The 18484-nt window shown below is 36.4% G+C and overlaps 1 long non-coding RNA gene across 1 annotated transcript; it reads left to right on the forward strand.

Moving 5' to 3' along the window:
• The first annotated feature begins 4107 nt into the window (after positions 1 to 4107).
• Positions 4108 to 18120, forward strand: LOC306637922. The gene is made up of 3 exons (XR_013757310.1): positions 4108 to 4802; positions 9549 to 9597; positions 15079 to 18120. It is a non-coding gene; the product is annotated as an uncharacterized lncRNA (long non-coding RNA).
• The last annotated feature ends 364 nt before the right edge of the window (positions 18121 to 18484 follow it).

The following is an 18484-nucleotide window of genomic DNA, read 5'->3' on the forward strand; positions in this document are numbered from 1 at the left end:
GAGGGAGAGAATCCCCTCAACAGATACAAATATTTCCCCCAAAGCTACACCTTCAATGTCCCACCTCCTCCAGCCACACCCCACCTGCCCTTCAGTTACCACTCAGTTAATCCCTATCAGGGGATTAAATTGCTGATTGGTAAGACTCTCAACCCACTCATTTCTTCTCTGAACCTTCTTTCATTGTCTCACACGTAAGCTTTTGGGGATCAACTCACATCCAAACCATAACAAGATTTGTGGAGGAGGGACTGAATGATTCTCTTGAAGTGGGCCCAGAATGAGAATGATCAACAAATGTTCCCCTCTGCTGAGCAGGTTATTATAAGGAGGATCACATGATCTACATTGTAGATGTCAGTGTCTTTCTTTGACTATTCCACTTTATTACCACTGGGTTCATGGATTAAACAGGCATAAAGGCAAGGGTCTCAGCCTTTCTTCTCACTGAAGGTTTTACCCGACTGTCGACAATGTGGTATGCCAAACCTGCATTGATAGTGAAGAATGGTGGATCCCGGCATAGCATTATGTTGTATGGAACCAACCTGCCCCCTGGGGGAAGGGGAACTCATTTTATTATGTAAGGAGTAGAAGTTTTACATCCTGGATTTGACTCTTATTCTGCAAATGGATGGATGGAACTACCAAGTGGATCAACTGAATATCAATAAATGATTACACAAGAATAATTTGCACTGCCCCACAAATCTAATGAGCAGCATTGCATAGGTCTAAGCCACCCCTTTATTTAACATGAAAACAAGGTCCAAGAACTAGAGTAAAGACAGCAGGAAATTGTTTGATGCTTTGGAAAGTCTTTGCTGAGGATGATAATCATTAACAAAGTGGGGTACCTACTGCAGTCAGAAAACTGTGGGTTATGCTGCCATAAAATCCAACCTGCGTCTCAGCATTTTGCAGTAATATGGGCTTGTTCTTTACCTGTGCTTCTTGACAATTGCACATTGTCAGGTGCCCATCATGGATCTTCAGGTGTGCCAGCTAATTGAACAACCAATATTATGATTTTTTCTTTTCAGACTACTCTGGAAAGTCTCTCACCATGGTCCAGAAGTGACTTCATTCTTGTTAACACTGCATTTGCCACACTAGTTACAGGGCCTCACTTATCCATGAATAGTCAAAAAGTGCAATCCTGTCATGAACTGAGAGCAAGGAGAACGGAAACAGGACTGCGACTCCAAAGTATCTATCCTGGAATTCTGTCAAACTTTTTTCAAGGCACTGATATTAATTTGGGAAGGTATCTGATAGACAGCTTTCAAATATCAAATTCATTTCTCAAACATTCTTCTAAGATTTTCTTGGAACTAAGTTACTTTTCTTGGTGTCCCATTCCCCCTCACCCTTTCTCTCCATTTTCCTTTCTCCTGTTTGCCTTTGGCAGACATTCCAAGAATAACAAAATCTGTGTGGAAGTGTAGTCTCATTACAGGCAAGGAAAATGTTTTCAATGGGAAAAGGTCAAGGGCTTCTAGAAGCTGATTCTGCAATGTACTTTGTTGAAGGTTGAAGACTATCACATCAAATTTAGTTCTATTCTAGCTTTCCTGAAATACTTCAGGATTAATGAATTAGCAGATGTGGTAATAGAGTGACCGTAAAGAAGATGTGGCCTCCATTATCCACTTAGTCATAGTTCAGGCAGAGATGTGGATATTAACCTGGTTTTGTAAATTGCATTATGAAAAGCTACCCAGGCCACTTCAGTTATTTCAGAGTGCCATGGGTCTCTCTGCTTGCATTTGATATCCAGATGGACAGGAAGGGCTGTGCAGATGGGATGGTAAATGAGGATTATTTTATAGTTTGTTTCCTGGAGTGAAGGGGGTGGGATGGAATCCTAAGGAATATAATGCTATCATTGCTGCTTTTCAATGGAATTAAAAAGGCATAACCTAATTAATATTAATTTACTACTAATATTATTTTTAAAGCTTTTAACTTAATATTACATTTAACTGATGGCTTCACTTGTATGTTTTGAGGTTTGTAATATGCACAGCACAATGGTCGTGCATATTTGAATTTGAAATGAAGTTTCTCGGTGAATTTCATCAAATCTAAGAATTTCATAAAAATTCTACAGTGTCGTTCATTATACTGGGGAAATTGCATTTATTGCATAAGTCAAAGATAAAGACCTGATATATGTTTTCACTACTAGGGAAAGAGCAATAGGAATTAAGAGTGGAAAGCAAAGCAGACATGAGGTAGGTTTGATGTGAATGCCATGATTTACCCAATAGATCTTAAGAGCAATGAATTTCCAGTTGTTAAAGAGAGTAATTTCTCTCTGAATATGTCCACCACGTGGACTTTCGAAACCCAAAACCCTCTCATGACTTGATCACGCACTTTTAGACTTGTCTCATCTCAAGACTCAGAGAACTTCTGTTTTGTTGATTCTTGCTCACAATATTCTAAAGAAATGTGAAAGGGATAACCTAATCTTCAAGTTAAAGGCAGAGAAAAACAGACTAGAAAAGAGTCATCGGCATGCTCAAGATCACAAACATACCACCTCTGCTGGAAATAGAAGTAACTTCTGTCTTTCCAACAAGCAGTCTTCCCCTATATCGTGTTGTCTTGCAATTCCCAAGTGACTACCTCTTGTTGATAAACTGAAATAATGCTGAATCCTACATAATTATGCTAAAGAAACAAAATATAATGACTGTGTGATATCTGCCCCTCCAGAGATATGAAGGCTGTGCTGTTATCACTCTTTAGCAAATTACTAAGCAGCAACTCAAAAAATAATCTAAGGCTGAGTGTCGTATTTTAGAGTTGATACCCTGATTTCTGTAGTATGATTTTCACTTTCTCATTCACAAATGACAACTGATCTGAGAAGAAGAGATGCCAAAATGCAATTTATGAGCTGAGGAAAAAACAGCTCTAATGAAAAAAAAATCTAAAACTAAAATCAAATGGTTAAAGTCAATGCTTAATGCTCAAGCCAATAAGTAAAAATGACTTTTAATTAGTGCTTCTTGTGGTGCACACAGATTATTGTACTCTTTATAAAGGTAGAAAATTAGTTTCCCTCGCTAGATTCTGGATCGTAAAGAGAAAAAGAAGTATTTGAACCTTCGCCCACATTAAGTCACAGGAATAAGCACCCATAAGTGACCTGACATTCCTTAGAGATTCCTGATCATCAGATAAAACATGTGGACCCATCCAGATAGATTATGAATTATTGGTAGTTTGCAAATATGCAGTCTTGCGAATGGCAGTTAGGAGAGGTATGTGATTCTATCATTCTGTGGTGGTCTTAGTTCTGTGACAAAAGTCATTAAACTTGTGATGACTTACTAGGAGCATATGCAGCAAAAAAGTATTTGCCATCACAAATGTAAATCCAAACTTCAGCTCATGTCAGATGTAGAAGTCTGTACAAATAAAACATTTCACGATCCGTACATGATTAAAAACTAGCAGCTGGTAAGTGCCTCAGAATGCAGGAGGCTTGTCTATGCCTAAAGAAGCATGCCCAACTGAGAAGACTTTAAGCTTAAATGAATGGATTTGAAACCTAAACTTGCATCTTTTATACACTCCTGAAAAGACTAAAATTTATCCATCCCTTGCTAATGACAGAAAAGGTCAGACAGGCAATATGGTAAAACAGAAAGAACACACAGAGAGAAGAGGAGAAGCCAGAATTCTAGTTGGAATTTTAAGTATCTGACATATTTTCCCCATCTCTAAAATAATGATACTACTATAACAGAACTGTGAGTATAATAAATGTATAAAAGTCTGTACAAATATAATGCATAATTATATAAATAAAATTTACATGAACTGATGAGGATATTAATGTGTGGTCTTAATTATTTTGCAAGTTAATGTTTACTTATATTTTTTCCTTGAGTTGTAATTATATCATATTGCCTATTTTCAAAAATGTTCTCCAAAAGAAAGTTTCCATTAATGATGCATTTATATCTATGCACTTCATAAGACATTGTTTAAAAGAGAGAATTGTGAATCAGTTAGTTATACTTGCTTACATTTCTATGGAATTGTAATATAATAAAAATACATGAATCCATGTATTGTGAATCAGTTAGTTATACTTGCTTACATTTCTATGGAATTGTAATATAATAAAAATACATGAATCCTCAGAATCCATGGGGGGGTGGTTCTGGAACTACTACAGAGAGCAAAATCTGAAGATGGTATGTCTCTCATGAAAATGTACATATAAAATGTAAATGTACCTCAGTGCCATGGTGCATACCTGTAATCCCAGTGATTCAGGAGACTGGGGCAGGAAGATCACAAGTTCAAAGCCAGCCTCAGCAACTGAGTGAGACCCTGTCTCAAAATAAAAAATAAAAAGGACTGGGATGTGGATCAATGGTCAAGTGCCTCTGGGTTCAATCTCTGGTACCAAAAAAAAAAAAAAAAAAAAAAAAAACAAAGTAAATGTCAAAAAAGATAAATGTATGTATAAAGCACATGTGTGTAGCCTATCCACATCTTCCTGTGTATTTTAAGTCATTTTTAGATTATATATAACACCTAATATGACATAAAAACTATGTGAATAGCTGTTTTACTGTATTTAGAGAATAATAAGAAGAAAAAATTCTATATATGTTCAATTCACATAATTTTCTTTTTTCTGAATATTTCCAATCTGCAGTTGGCTGAATACATAGATATGGAACCCACAGATATGGAGGGACTGCTGTTCTTATCTGATCACTGTCCCCAGTTTTCTTGCACATGGCTCCTGAGACTTCGGAATCCTTGAAGTGGTAAGTGTATGTTAATAAGATCTCTGATGCCTGGGAGTCCTGGATATCCTGGGAATGGAAGGTGGAAGCCAGGGGATTAGAGAGTGGGGAATTTCAGCCCTATCCCCTAATCTCTGGGGAGGAAAAAGAGAGTAAAAATTGTGAATCATAAGTAACTGATGACTTAGTCAGTCATGCCTATGTAATGAAACTTCCATAAAAACCCAAAGGACAAGGTTCAGAAGGCTTTTGGGTATACTTTGAGGGCATGCAATCTCTGCTCCCGTGGCCCCATACATTGTCCTATGCATCTCTTCCATCTGGCTCTCCCTGGGTTATCCTTGGTAATAAATAGACAACAGTAAGTTAAGTGCTTTTTAAAGTTCTTTAGGCCACTCTAGCAAGTTTTCAAACAAGAACAGGAGATTTTGTGAATCTCCAATTTGTAGCCAAGTTGGACAAATATTGTGGGCCCGCTGGGAACCTACTGTATGTGACAGACATCTGAAGAGGAGAGAGTCTCATGGGGCTGAACTCTTCAACCAGAGGGCCCTGTGCTAACTCTAGTTAGTGTAAGAATTGAAATAAATATTGGGTACCCAACCAGAGTAAAAAAAAATGTCTTGTTGAAAAATACATATACTTTGGTAGCTAGAAGTGTTGTAAGAGCATAGAAGAGGAAAACTGATGTTATCTCCCTAAAATTCAGGGGCAGTGACATGTCATCACAAGCCCAGATATTAGTAAACCATGACAAATATATCTGTTTGCTGTTTAGTTAAAAACACAATTTGGAACAAAAAAAGGTTTGCATTTCTTATATATATATCCTCTTACAGTACCATGGGAACTTGAGACTCATATTTAGTAAATTGTTCAAAATAAGTATTTTTAAATTTTCAAATTATAAGTAAAAGTTTCTGATTGATGAAACACGGTGTGTAGTCATGTGATTTATAGTCATGTCAGTTATTCATCTAGCTGGAAGTGACTGATTTATTCATCCAGAGAGTTGTTTCCAAGTCATGCAACTTCTTTGTGAACATGACTGATTTAGAATCTCGGGAGATGATGAATGGTTCAGGTACTTGATTTATAAGATGTATTACTGACTTATAATTCCTCCAGCTGAAGCAGAAGTCACTACTTTATACTTGGGGTATAAATATCCATTTTATTAATGAAAAAGATTGATTTATTTTACTTATTTGTGTACACAGACTTTAAATTTTAGCCATAGTCATGCCCTACATCCCTGTGATTCTCAAATAGGTCTCTTCACTAAGGTACTAATTGCATAATTACAGTTGGGTTTATGGAAACTTATACTTCCTGGTGTAATATGTTCCTTCAGAACAGGCTTTGACCAAGATGAATTCTTTGCTTTATTTTTTTCTATTTTTTTTTAGGGTGAAATACTCAAGTCTTTACTTGTTTTGCCTGTCACCTCCTATTCTCTCTTCTCATCCTTTCTTCCTTAAGTCATACAATCACACAATTCGGGATTTTAGTTGTCACTTTAGGAATCAAAATATAGCTTTGTGGTGCCCTTATGGGTGACCTTCACTGGGTTGCCTTGTGAGGGAGGTGGTACCAGTTCCTTTGGGACAAAATACTGGCAACCAGTAAAAACTGGAAATGGAGGTCTTACGAGCAAGGTAGAATGACCTGGTTGTCACCTTGAAAAGTGATGGAGGCTGGGTAAATAGTTAGAAAGGAGCCACGTCTGAATATTGTTTTCAAATTTGTGATACTGAGGGCATTTGTATCTATGACAAAGGCATAGCACACAGTAACATAGAATCTCATGGTAACCAGATCATTGGAAGCCAGGTGTTCATGATTCTAAGGAATAAAATAGTATTTAATATTTGTTGCATGCCTACTATATGTCAGATCCTGTACTGATTGTGGATATAAACTTGATCATTGAACCAATCTTTTGAGTAGACACTAATATCACCACTTTTGGAGAAAGACAAAGCCAGAAACGACAATTATTTTACCCAAATTCACAGAAGTGATAGAAACAGGAATCAAATGCAGCTGTTCTCTAAAGTCTCTTTAAAGGTGCCAGGCAGAGTGGTCCACAGATATTAGGGAGTTGAGGCAGGCGGTTCATAAGTTCGAGGCCAGTGTGGGCAACTTAGGGAGACTCTGTCTCAAATAAAAAAAGTAAATAGAGCTATGAATTTAGCTTAGTGGTAGAGTACCCGCGGGTTCAGTACCTAGTACCACAAAATACATAAATATATCAATAACTAAAATAAAATATCTCCTTAGGATAGAATGAAAGGTAAGGTTTTTTCAGAGCCAGGTAAAACAGTTTGGAAGAAGGAGTGGGTGAGAATTTTAGAATATCAGAACAACAAAGAGAACCAGTGCTGTGCCTGAAACAGAGTTGAGTCAATAACTTTATTAAGCAAATGATGATAGAAGACTTGGGGGAAATTATCACAATCCATTCATGACATTTGTGAATGTAGGCTATTTGTATAGCTCTGAATTGAATACTGAATTAGAAAAGGTAAAGGAAATGAGCAAAGGTAGAGGATTACTATAAACAATTTAAAAATATACAAGCTATAACACTTTTGTTATGAACCTTTGGATAAATACTAGCTTTTAAAATGATTATTTCAATTATAAAATCAATTTATTACTATGTCTAAAAAGAAGTCAGCATTTAAAGTCAGAGTTCTAATTCCTGACTTTCTAAAAACTGAGATTGAACTTAACCTATCATCAAACAACTGGAAAACTAGACAAAATATATGAGACATCTGCTCTCTAATAAGAGCAGAGAGCACAGAAATGTGGTCACTGTGATAAGGGAAGAAGGAAGTGAGCTTTCTGTATGAAGTCTCTTTTTAGTTCTTCAGCTCAGTGGTACTGAGTTGAGACAGTTTGGAGGGAGGAGGTAGGGAAAACAGAGATGGCTTAAATTTGCAACCAAAGTAGACTATCAGAGAAAGCTATGCAGAGAGAACACCAGAAATCTGCATAGGAATCACTTTGAGTCTTCACCTAAATTGTAATCCATGTATGAGTAGGGTACAGCTTAACATCTATAACAACAACAAGAAAAAAAAAAGAAAGAAAGAAAGAAAAAAAAAAAAAAAACAAACAAACAAAAAAGACAAATCAACCACAAAAGACAAAATGTAAAAGCAAAACCACTAGAAACCTGAAACAAAAATCAAGAAGAATAGAGCATGAGATTAATGGTAGTCTCAATGCAAGGTCATGAGCCTTTGTTTTGATCCCATGCCTGAGCCAGTTTTCACATCCAGATCCCACTGACTTAGTGGGGTCTCTGGGAGAAAGGACCCTCAGCACCATGGCACTAAATATATACCAACACCATTCCTTAGTACTTTCCCAAAGTACCATTTTCTTGAGGGCATGTCAAGTTTGGGAAAAATTCTGGGACATAGAATCTGAGTTGACTTTGATTTCCAGAATAGAATAGGCAGCTACTGTTGGCTAAGGAGGGCCCATGGGAGCCAGGTAAAAACACCATGACTCAATTTCACCTTATGGCAGGCCCACTGTGGTTATTTCTTATGCCAGGTGTATAGTTAAAATTGGTATTCCTGAAAATTGGAGTAACACTCACATAACATCCCTGGTCTCTGAGATAAATTCTGTCATTTTGTGGAAGACCCAGCTCCAAACAAGGCTGCTTCTTACTGAACTAGCCTACCATGATTTTCCAGGATCCACAAGTTTTCTTCAAAGACCAGCCTGGAAAACTGAATTGAGATGTGATAGAGACCACGGCACTTGCCTCCTTGTGTTCTTAACAGTGAAGCTCAGCTCTGCTACAAACCCCTACCCTCACCCTAACATTGTCCCTTGTTTTTGAGAATCATTGCATTACACTGATGACTGGACTGAACAAGCAAAAGGTGGCTTTTGTGCTGGTAGCCTTTGTAAGATGCTCCAGAGTGTGGGAGATAAATCCTGCACTTAGAATATAGTCACTTCAGTGAAGGTTTAAAGGGTATGATGTCTAGGGCTTTGCTAGAATATCCCTTCTAAACTAATAGACAAAATTTGGCATCTTGCTCCCCTACTACAAAATAGGTTAGTATGCTTTTTGGGAGTTCTGGAGGCAACACATTCTATTGCTTAGGAATAGAACTCTAGCCAATACACTCAAGTGGCTTGGAAAGCTATTAGCTTTGAGTGGAGCCAGAATAGGTCCAGACAGCAGTAAAATCACCATACTACTTGGGCCATACAATTCAGCAGAGCTTATGGTGTCAGAAATATTAATGGAAGGAAAGATTCAGCATACAGATTATGGCAAACTCTAGTGTGTGAGGCATATCACTGGTCTCTAAGATTCTATATGATATCCGTAGTGTTTAACTGTTATATGATTCTGATAGAAACAGATAATTTGACCATGGAAATTCAAGTGACATTGTTGAGAAGCCATATCTCCATGGGTCTCTTAGATTTCTGCATACTAGAACAAAGGTTCTACCTGTTCTGGACTGTCTTTTCAAGAATGTTTCTACAGTAAAGAGTCTTGGAAAATAAAGATAGTCTCTCACTTGATTTCTCTTTTTCTCTCATGCAAAAGACAGGGTTGTTTATTGTCAAATTGAATAAAAATTATTTATTTTCAGGTAGGTGTCTGGGAAGCTTACTTCCCATTTCAAAATGTTTGAATTTCTTAAGCTCAGAATTCTCTCCTGTAATGCAAATCTTTGCATGTACTGGTTGTTGTCACCTGGTTTTCTTTCTATTTCCTAGGAGAATTGGGAAAAAGGAAGCCAGCACAAATGTTGCTATTGATACTTTTGTGAGTAATAATATCATTAGTCTCACTTAGACATCTTAAAAATTCTATCAGAACCATGAAATTGGCAGAATAATTTCTCGGCATGAAAATGGGGCAAATCCCATTTCCTTTGCAGTTTTGGACAGTCTTAACAATTAAGTACTCATTTGTTGTTGATTCCCGAGACTTATTGTTGACTCAAAATGTGCATTTCACATCTTAGGAAATCTCTGTGGTTTGTAGAAGAACTCAGGTTCAGTGGGGCCATCCTCTGGACTTTTAAGCTCATGTCATCTTGATAATGGAGACTTTCATATTATCTTCTCGCCTATCTCTTCAGTACATTCTCTCTTCTCCCTGACAGGAATTGTAACAAGTAGGGTTTTACACCATATAGTTCAGGAAAATGTGTCATTGAGACTCTAGAAAGTTCACAAGGTTTCATTTCTCTCATTCTTGGGGCAGACCTTTTCTGTTCAGATCTTGCACAGCCCGAGTTTCATTTTTGTTTCATACTTCTCACAAATAAAGAATTCAGGTTAAAAAAGAATTTATGTAAAGGGGAGTTTCCTAGGTTTGAATTTTGTTCTGAAAATTTTAGCAAAGACATTTAGTGACCGCATTCTTGGAAAGGACAGGTATTTTCAAATTACTTTGTCACTTTTTTTGACCACACAGTTGTATATGCATTTATTTTATTTTATCTCAATAAGTATTAGTGCAATTTGGAACATAGATGCGAGAGAATACTGAAAATAGAGAATAGAGTTCCCGGGCAAGAAAAAAAATGTAGAATAAAAACATTAAAAACTTTACATTAAAATTAAAATTCCATTCTTTGTTATTTATCCAGAAAAAGGGAAAGCATATGTCCTCAAAAGATTTTACATGAATGTTTATAGCTCATTATTCACAACAGTTCCAAATTAGAAACAACCAAACACGTCAACACAAAACACTTCAACAGGTGAATGGGTAAACAGGTTGTGATATTTCCGTGCAATGAAAAAGATAATCAAAAAACCAAATTGAAATATGATGCATGAAGCAACATGGACAAACCGAACCACTATGTTGATTTAAACTGTAAAGCTTTTACAGTGTTATTCCATTTATGTGAATTCTAGAACAGAAGAACTAATCTGTGGTGACTAAGAGTGGACAAATCATTGTCTGGGGAGTTGGGGTGCTCATTAAGAAATGAGTAAGACTGGATCTGGGAGAGGGGCCAGAGCCATTGTGTTTCATGGCAGATAGCTCTGCCTGGCTCAGAGGCCTGGAACTTGGAGGAAGAGGTGGAATTTGGTTGCTGCTACGAGGTTGCATCCTGAATGGTAGCAGCCCAGGAGCTGGGAGACCTGAGGAATGGAGTCTAAACTTTCAAAGATTCCAAGAACAGTTTCTGTTCAGCTCTCCAACTCTTTAAGTGCTAGGATGATGCCTGGATGATGCCTATCACTCAGGAGACTTTTCATTTAGACTGGATTCTGAATATCAGCCTTCATTTAAAGGACTCTGAAGAAGACGGTGACTTATGTAGAATTTGTCAGATGGCAGCCACATCATCATCTAATTTGCCAATAGAACCAAGCAAGTGCACAGGAAGTTTACAGTATGTCCACCAAGAGTGTGAAAAAGTGGTTACAGGCCAAAATTAACTCTGGTTCTTCATTAGAAACTCTAGACATCTGTGAACTTTGTAAAGAGAAATTGCAGCTTAATGTGGAGGATTTTGATATCATGAACTACGTAGAGCTCATGCAAATAAACAAGTTAGTAAATTTTGCCTAATTTTGGTGAGTAGAAGTTAGTCAGCTCTGGTCTCTACTTAGTTGTGTTATTGCACTTGTGTGAACAAAGCTTTTCTGATATGATGGGAAATACAAACGAACCAAGCACATGTGTCTAATTTATTAACCTTGCAAGAATTCTTCAGGAACACAAATTTCAAAACTTCAGAGGACAATTCTGAAGAAAATGGAGACCATAATAGAATATTTGACATTGTCTAACATCATTTAAGACAAAATGGATGATCTCTGAACAAGAGTTTATTAAAACTAGCAATTAAGTATGAACTAATTTTGTGGGGGAATGCCTATTAAATATATTGAATTAAATTCTGCTGGACCTTTTAGCACTAGCCAGCAAATTTGATGTTTATAAATTAGTTACCAAAAGTATTTTTCTTTTGGGTGAGTGGGAAAGTACTACCTTTGTTTTTAATATCTTAGCAATACCCACCAACAGTTTTTTGTGTGTTCAGATTAGTCATATTCATGAAAAGGGGTTTGTGTTTAGTCTTTCTAGTGAGAAAAGTAGGACAAAATATGCTGTTGAAATAAAATGCCCAAAGACACCTAACTAGTTTTCCTTTCAAAATGCCTTAAGTTGTGGTCACATCTTCAACTTCCAACATTTAAAAAATTTTTTTAAAGAATGGGAAGAAGGTTATGAAGAGCAGTATATTAGGTTTCCAAATTTAACTTGAATTCTAATTCACTTAGCCACAAAACCTAACTTTTGAAAAAGTATACAAATAAAAGATGTAGAAACTATGGATAAATTTTTGTATTGGTTTTCAAAATGCAGATTTTGATAGACCATAATATGTATTTTATTCCTTTTAAGAATTTATAGCTGTAAATTTTATCAGAACTGCCACTCAAATATTTGGTTATAAAGCTGTTGCAATCTCAAATTAATGGGATATTTTTAATTCCCACAAAGTTTAAGACACTAGTTTTCAATGTGTTTTTTAGAATTGTCACTTCTTTATAGATAATATGATATAAATAACTCATTTGAATCCTGGTCATGTTTCTTGTTAATTCTGATCATTTATTTGATGATCAGATATTATTAATACTTTTCACTACCTTTGAAAAACAGATAAACATTACCTATTTAACATGAATGAGTCTGCACTGTGGCCATGAGTTATGTAAATTTCCATAACATTGTATTTTTCCTCTGCCTATACCCTTAAGATACACTTAAGAACACCTTCAGGTGGTTTAGATTAAAGTCTGATGTTATGGCAAGAAACTACTCTTATTAAAATCTAAATAGAAACCATGTAATTTCTCAAATATGAATGAACAGTTTGCCCACACTTAGTTTGTTGGTCAGGTGTAAAACCTTGGCTCGAAATAAAGTGCATATTGATTGATTGAGAAAGAAAAGAAATGGTAAGAAGGAGCGATCTGAGGTGATGGAAAACTTTGTAACTTGATTATGATGGTGATCACAAAAGTACCCACATTTGTCATAACTCCTTAAAAAGCATTCTTAAAATAGACACATATTTGTCATATGCAAATTATACCTCAATAAAATTTTTCTAAAAAGAAGAAAGAAGAAAAATTAATGATGTTAGCTGTTTTTATTTTAAACATTATTCACTTGTAGTTGGAAATCTACTTTTTGTTATGCAAGAGAATATTTTGAGATTGGTGCTAGACAGAATTACAGTATCTATGATGAAAATGACAAGGTGATTCTATACAACTCAATTTAAATGAATTGAAACAGGCTTTTTGTCCAGGCATCCCAGATGTCTATTGCCCAATGTCTTATTATAGGATGGTTTATGTTTGTGAAAGATACTCTATTATCCCAATGTTCTACTTATAGAACAATCTGTTTCTCTTCTTAATGATAATAAATGATATGTAGGTGTTAGATTATGATTTCAAATCTATTGTAATGCACCTCTATCAATTTCACTAAAATATTCGTGGAATTGAAAACTAGGGAATTAATGTGTTAAGGACCTAGGATGATTCTTTGTTAATGCAAATGGTACTTTTATATATGTAGTTAGATTTACTTTGTAAATTTATAGTTTTCATTATTACAAAAGTTGCTGTTACATAAAAAGCGTGAGTGCTGTTCACATGAATTATGCACCACACAACTTGAGGGGCATTCCTGGGCGCTACAATATGATTTTACTTTCATTGCATTAAAACTCTTTTTCAAGTGTCCTTAAGTGAGGCTGTCCCTAATACTTTTTGGTGTCAGGGCACCTTGAAGTCAAATGCTGTTGAAAGCTTTCTTAAAGGACAGCTCTCGTCTTCTTGAGAGAAAGCTGCCAACTTAGAATTTATCTGAGGAACATTCCATTTGCTCTTCCAAATGTCTGGTTTGTCTTTTTTGTCATCACTAGACTGAGAAAAGAAGAGGCTTTACCAGAATAGTTGTGTGGTTGATTTATTTCAGTTTTCCTTACTGCAACTCTTGCGAGGAGGGAGAGATGATTCTTCATTGCATGTGACTAGTTTTCTTTAAAGTCCCTCACTCTTTACTCATATATAACTTGATTCTACCATTGATGTTTAAATTCAATAAATACGAGCTATAGTTTCCATGAGACTTTAACATCTAGTTTCAAAAAGAGACCAGAAAAGCAATGTTCTTTTCCCACAGGACATACTAATTCAGTTCCATTTTAAGACAAAGGGTTAGAAGGCAATTTCTCCACTTGTATATGAATGTGAGGGAAAGCAGTACATATTTTTGGCATTTTAAGATTTCCTCATGTGATAATCTATTCCCTTGGTACTGTTTCAGGCAGTAATGGAAAATGTTAAAAGTTTTTGAGGTTTTTGTTCTTACTGTACAAGATAGAAAGATAATGGCTTTGCAAAACTTTTATTAAAGGACTCAATAGTAAGTATTTTAAACTTGTGAGCCAAGGGATCTCTTGCAACTTCTGAACTCTCCCACCACATCAGACAAGCAAACATAAATGCTGCTCCAATAAATAAGGGTGCCTGAATTTCAATAAATTTTTATTTACAAAAACTAGTGGTTGGCTCAAAGGCCACAGTTTGCAGACCACCAAATTAAATACCATTTAATTTTTCCTAAAGGTCTAATGTACTATGATTTTACTATAACAAAACAGAAAATATTCTAGAAAAATACTATGTGCTTATTAGCAAATATAAGTTCCAAGCCAGAAATCTGGAACTGCAAGGTTGTAAACCTAGTCTTTACATAACAGATTTATCATTTAAGATTATTTCAGAAGCAAAAATTAATTTCTTATCTCTCTCACTCTGTGCACATACAGGAAATGTATTACATGTATTTCTTTGATAGGAGCTGAGAATGGGTACACTCAGATTAAATGAGCTTGAAGTGCAAGGTGTATTTTAAAAAGCCTTTGATCAAAAACCATGTTATATTATAAAGGTAAGATGCTATCATGAGTAATTTATGGAAGAAGAATTTAATCCTCAAGTATGCCAAATTTAGGACAGAACCCACTTGACATTGTCACAGAACATAAGCAACCTTCCTAGGGTGGTATTTCCTTGATAAAGTATTATGAAAATATATTCAGCTCTTTATAGCATGTAAATTCATTTCAAAGCACATTAAACTTGAATAAATAAATTTTTAATGAAATAGAGGGTTGTTTTTGAAATTGACTCTGTTCTCTGACAGACTCTAAATGGCTTCATTTCTCTGTGCTCATCCCTTTTCCATAAGGTCTGTGACTATGATCCTGTGATTATTAAATTCTGGACAGCTTCTTGAATCCCTGACACAGTTTGAAGAAGGAATTAATGCGCTGCCAGCCCAACTTCTCTTAAGCTACTTGCCCAACTTCTCTTGTGAAGACCACTCATCAAAGACCACTCACAACCAGCTGCGTGCACAAGTCATAAATGACAGTCATGAGCAGTGACTAAAGCACGACTCTCAACAAGGATTCGCCTGCAGTTACTTGTCAACAGGAATATGTTCACTATGTGCAAAGTTACTTAAAAGGACTGTATCATCATTTAGTTATCTACATCCCGTCTAGCCCCTGCTGATTTCAAAAATGACACAGGGAAAGAAGCTAATTTACTCTTTCAAGTCACAGGAAGATGAGTTAACCAATTTAGGGCTCCAAATTCTCCAGGGACAGGGTCCATCTGTCCCTTAAAACCCTTTAACCTCTTCCTGAAGACATTGGCTTCATAAATTTGATACAAAACTCCAACAGTGTCATCGACCAGAGAGAAGCACTCTCTATTCTTTGCCCCAATCTTCATTAATCTTTGATTTGATGTGAATAGACCCATCCTGCTTGAAATTGAATCTCAGGAGACTTGGGGGTAGAGCTTTGGATGGCGATAATACTTGGCAAAAGTATACTGAAAGACTGGATTGGAAAGCTCAAGGGGGAAACTCATTCACATTTAAAACATTTGCTACTTCCTGGTTCCGATCAAGGCATAAACAACCACAAACATGAGCACTTTTCCAAATTGTATTCTGGCACATCCTTTTCCAGTTCCTGCTGGATTGTGGAAATGTGCCAGATGAAAAAAGCAAAGCAAACAACAACAATGAAAAAAACAACATACTATAAGGAAGATTTTTTTTCTTTCATTTTATTCTTTTCTCTTAGTGTTCCTCCAGGAACACTATTAATACCTTCAGAGAGGCATGATTGCTTTTTCTTGGCACATATTAAATTTTTAGAATTATACCCTCAGTCCCTTGATAGAACTCAGAGCCAGAGTGGTGGATGGTGGTAGGTTGTGTGTGTGTGTGTGTGTGTGTGTGTGTGTGTGTGTGTGTGGGGTGGGGGTGGGGGGGCAGGAGGAACGCCTAAATACATAGCCAGGAGCCAGGAGAGGGGAAATGGGGAAATGTTGCCCCACCTGGATTTCACCCTTACACATTACCAGGTAAAGCTGGTCAGGCCAGGAAAGATGGTCCCCAGGACTTGCACCTTCCTGGGTTGTCTGGTTTTCCTTTTCATCACTTCTATGAATTCTGTTTTTTTCTTATAACTGTCATACAGCATCTGTAGGACTTTATCCTTGCCAATGTTTACCCAAGAAGATAAGGTGTTAGAAATTTAAGAAAATAAAACTTAGGCAGAATTTTGGAAAATAGAACAGCAATTTCTTATAAACTCAAACACATACTGTTGTATGACCTGATAATCCCACTCTTTGGTATTTTTCTCAAGACAAATGAAAACATGTGCCCATTAAAAATCCTGTGTACTGATGTTTATAACACCTTTAATCGTAAGCCCCAAGTTGAAAATAATTACTTGTCCATTAATTGGGGAATAGAAAAGTAATCTCTCATAGAACCACTAAATGGAATACAACCCAACAAAATAAAATGAAGATATCAATTACTGATATTTGTGACATATGGATGAATCTCAGTGTATTATGCCAAGGGAAGTAAACCTGTCAAAATTTACATGTTGTTTTACTCATTTATATGACATTCTGGAAGAGTCAAAGTAATTAGTGATAGAAAGCTGATCAGTGGGGAAATTGGGAAAGAGTATGAGGGAAATTTGAGAGAGATGGATGTGTTTTCTATCTTGGTGGTGTGGTGGTTACATCTCTTTGTGGTTGCCAAAAATCATAGAACTGAATTCTATAAAGGGTGTGTGTAATAAGTAAACTATATCCCTGTAAGCCTGACTCTAATTCCACAGTGGCATTGAGCAAGTTTATGTATGTTTTTTGTGTCTCTTCTGGTTTCCTGTGTTAAAGAAAATAAAAACTCTCCTCTGTCCTTCTCCAACACTAGCAATTCTACTCAGCCACGTATTCTGACAAGCTAGGCAGAACATTGATTGTACTTAACCAGTTGTTAATTTAATGTTTTCTAACATCTCTTTAGTTTCTACTTATCTCTAATTACCTTGTTATCTTTCTTCAGCACCCTGCTGTTCTCTGAAATCCCCTGTCCTCTGATAGCCAACATAGGATCTACCTTTCTTGTTCTTTCATTGAGACTTCATAAAAGAAGGATGGGACCCCCACATAAAGCTTTACGATGCCTATGAATTGTAGAGATGACCAGTTTATTTTTCATTGGACATGATGATGGTCCATAGGTTCTTAGATACTCTTGCCAAGCAGCTGTGATAGTGCCCTGTGCATAGGGATCTTAGGTCACAACCTTGATGTTGCTCTCTGCCTAGCATGAAACAATCATAGAAATAATTACGATGTGGACAAGGAAGGAAAGAAAGAATACTGTGAAAGGTTAGAGCAGGGTCTGCAAAATTTTCTTGTTGTGACAAAATGTATTTGATGTAATAGTATAAAATGGTATCTGATTAACAGCTGGGATCAGTAGAAGGTGAAGGAGATCGATACCTCAGAATATCAATAACTCATGTAAGAAGCAAAGGTAAGAAATCTCTGCTTTGGGGGACTTAACTGAAACATTAGATAAAACTGAGAACTTGTTATGATTTAGATATTAGGTGTCCCCCAAAAGTTCATGTGTGAGACAATGCAAGAAAATTTAGAGGTGAAATGATTGGGTTATGAGCCTTAACCTAATCAGCACATTAATTCCCTGATAGGGACTAATTGAGTAGTAACTATAGGCTGGTAGGATGCAGCTGGAGGAGGTAAGTCATAGGGAGCATGCCTTTAGGGTTTATATTTTGTCTCGTTGAGGGACATCTCTTTCTGCTTCCTCATTCCATGTCCTGTATTCCTTCAACTCACCCTTCCACCATGATGTTCTGCCTCACCTCTGGCCCACAGCAATGGAACTGGTTGTCTATGGACTGAGACCTCTGAAATGGTGAGTGCCAAATAAATGTTTTTTTTTTCCTCTAAAATTGTTCTTGTCAGGACTTTCGATCACATTAAAAACAAAAACAAAAACAAAAAACTGACCACAAACGATCTGAAAGATAAGTTCCAGCAGTAATAGTAGAGAGACTTTGATAGGGGTTTGGGTTGAGATAATTACAGTGTAGTAAGTAATGGAGGTAATAGAAACACAGAAAGGCTGTGTAGAGGGAGACTTTCAAGCAGAAGGACTGTTCACTGAGCATTGCTCAATATGAATAAAATTGTTATGATAAAAAATCCTGAGGATGGGGGCCGAGGATGTGGTTCAGTGGTAG

This window comes from Sciurus vulgaris (assembly GCF_902686455.1).
Source record: "Sciurus vulgaris genome assembly, chromosome: 10".
In the NCBI taxonomy this organism is placed as follows: domain Eukaryota; kingdom Metazoa; phylum Chordata; class Mammalia; order Rodentia; family Sciuridae; genus Sciurus; species Sciurus vulgaris.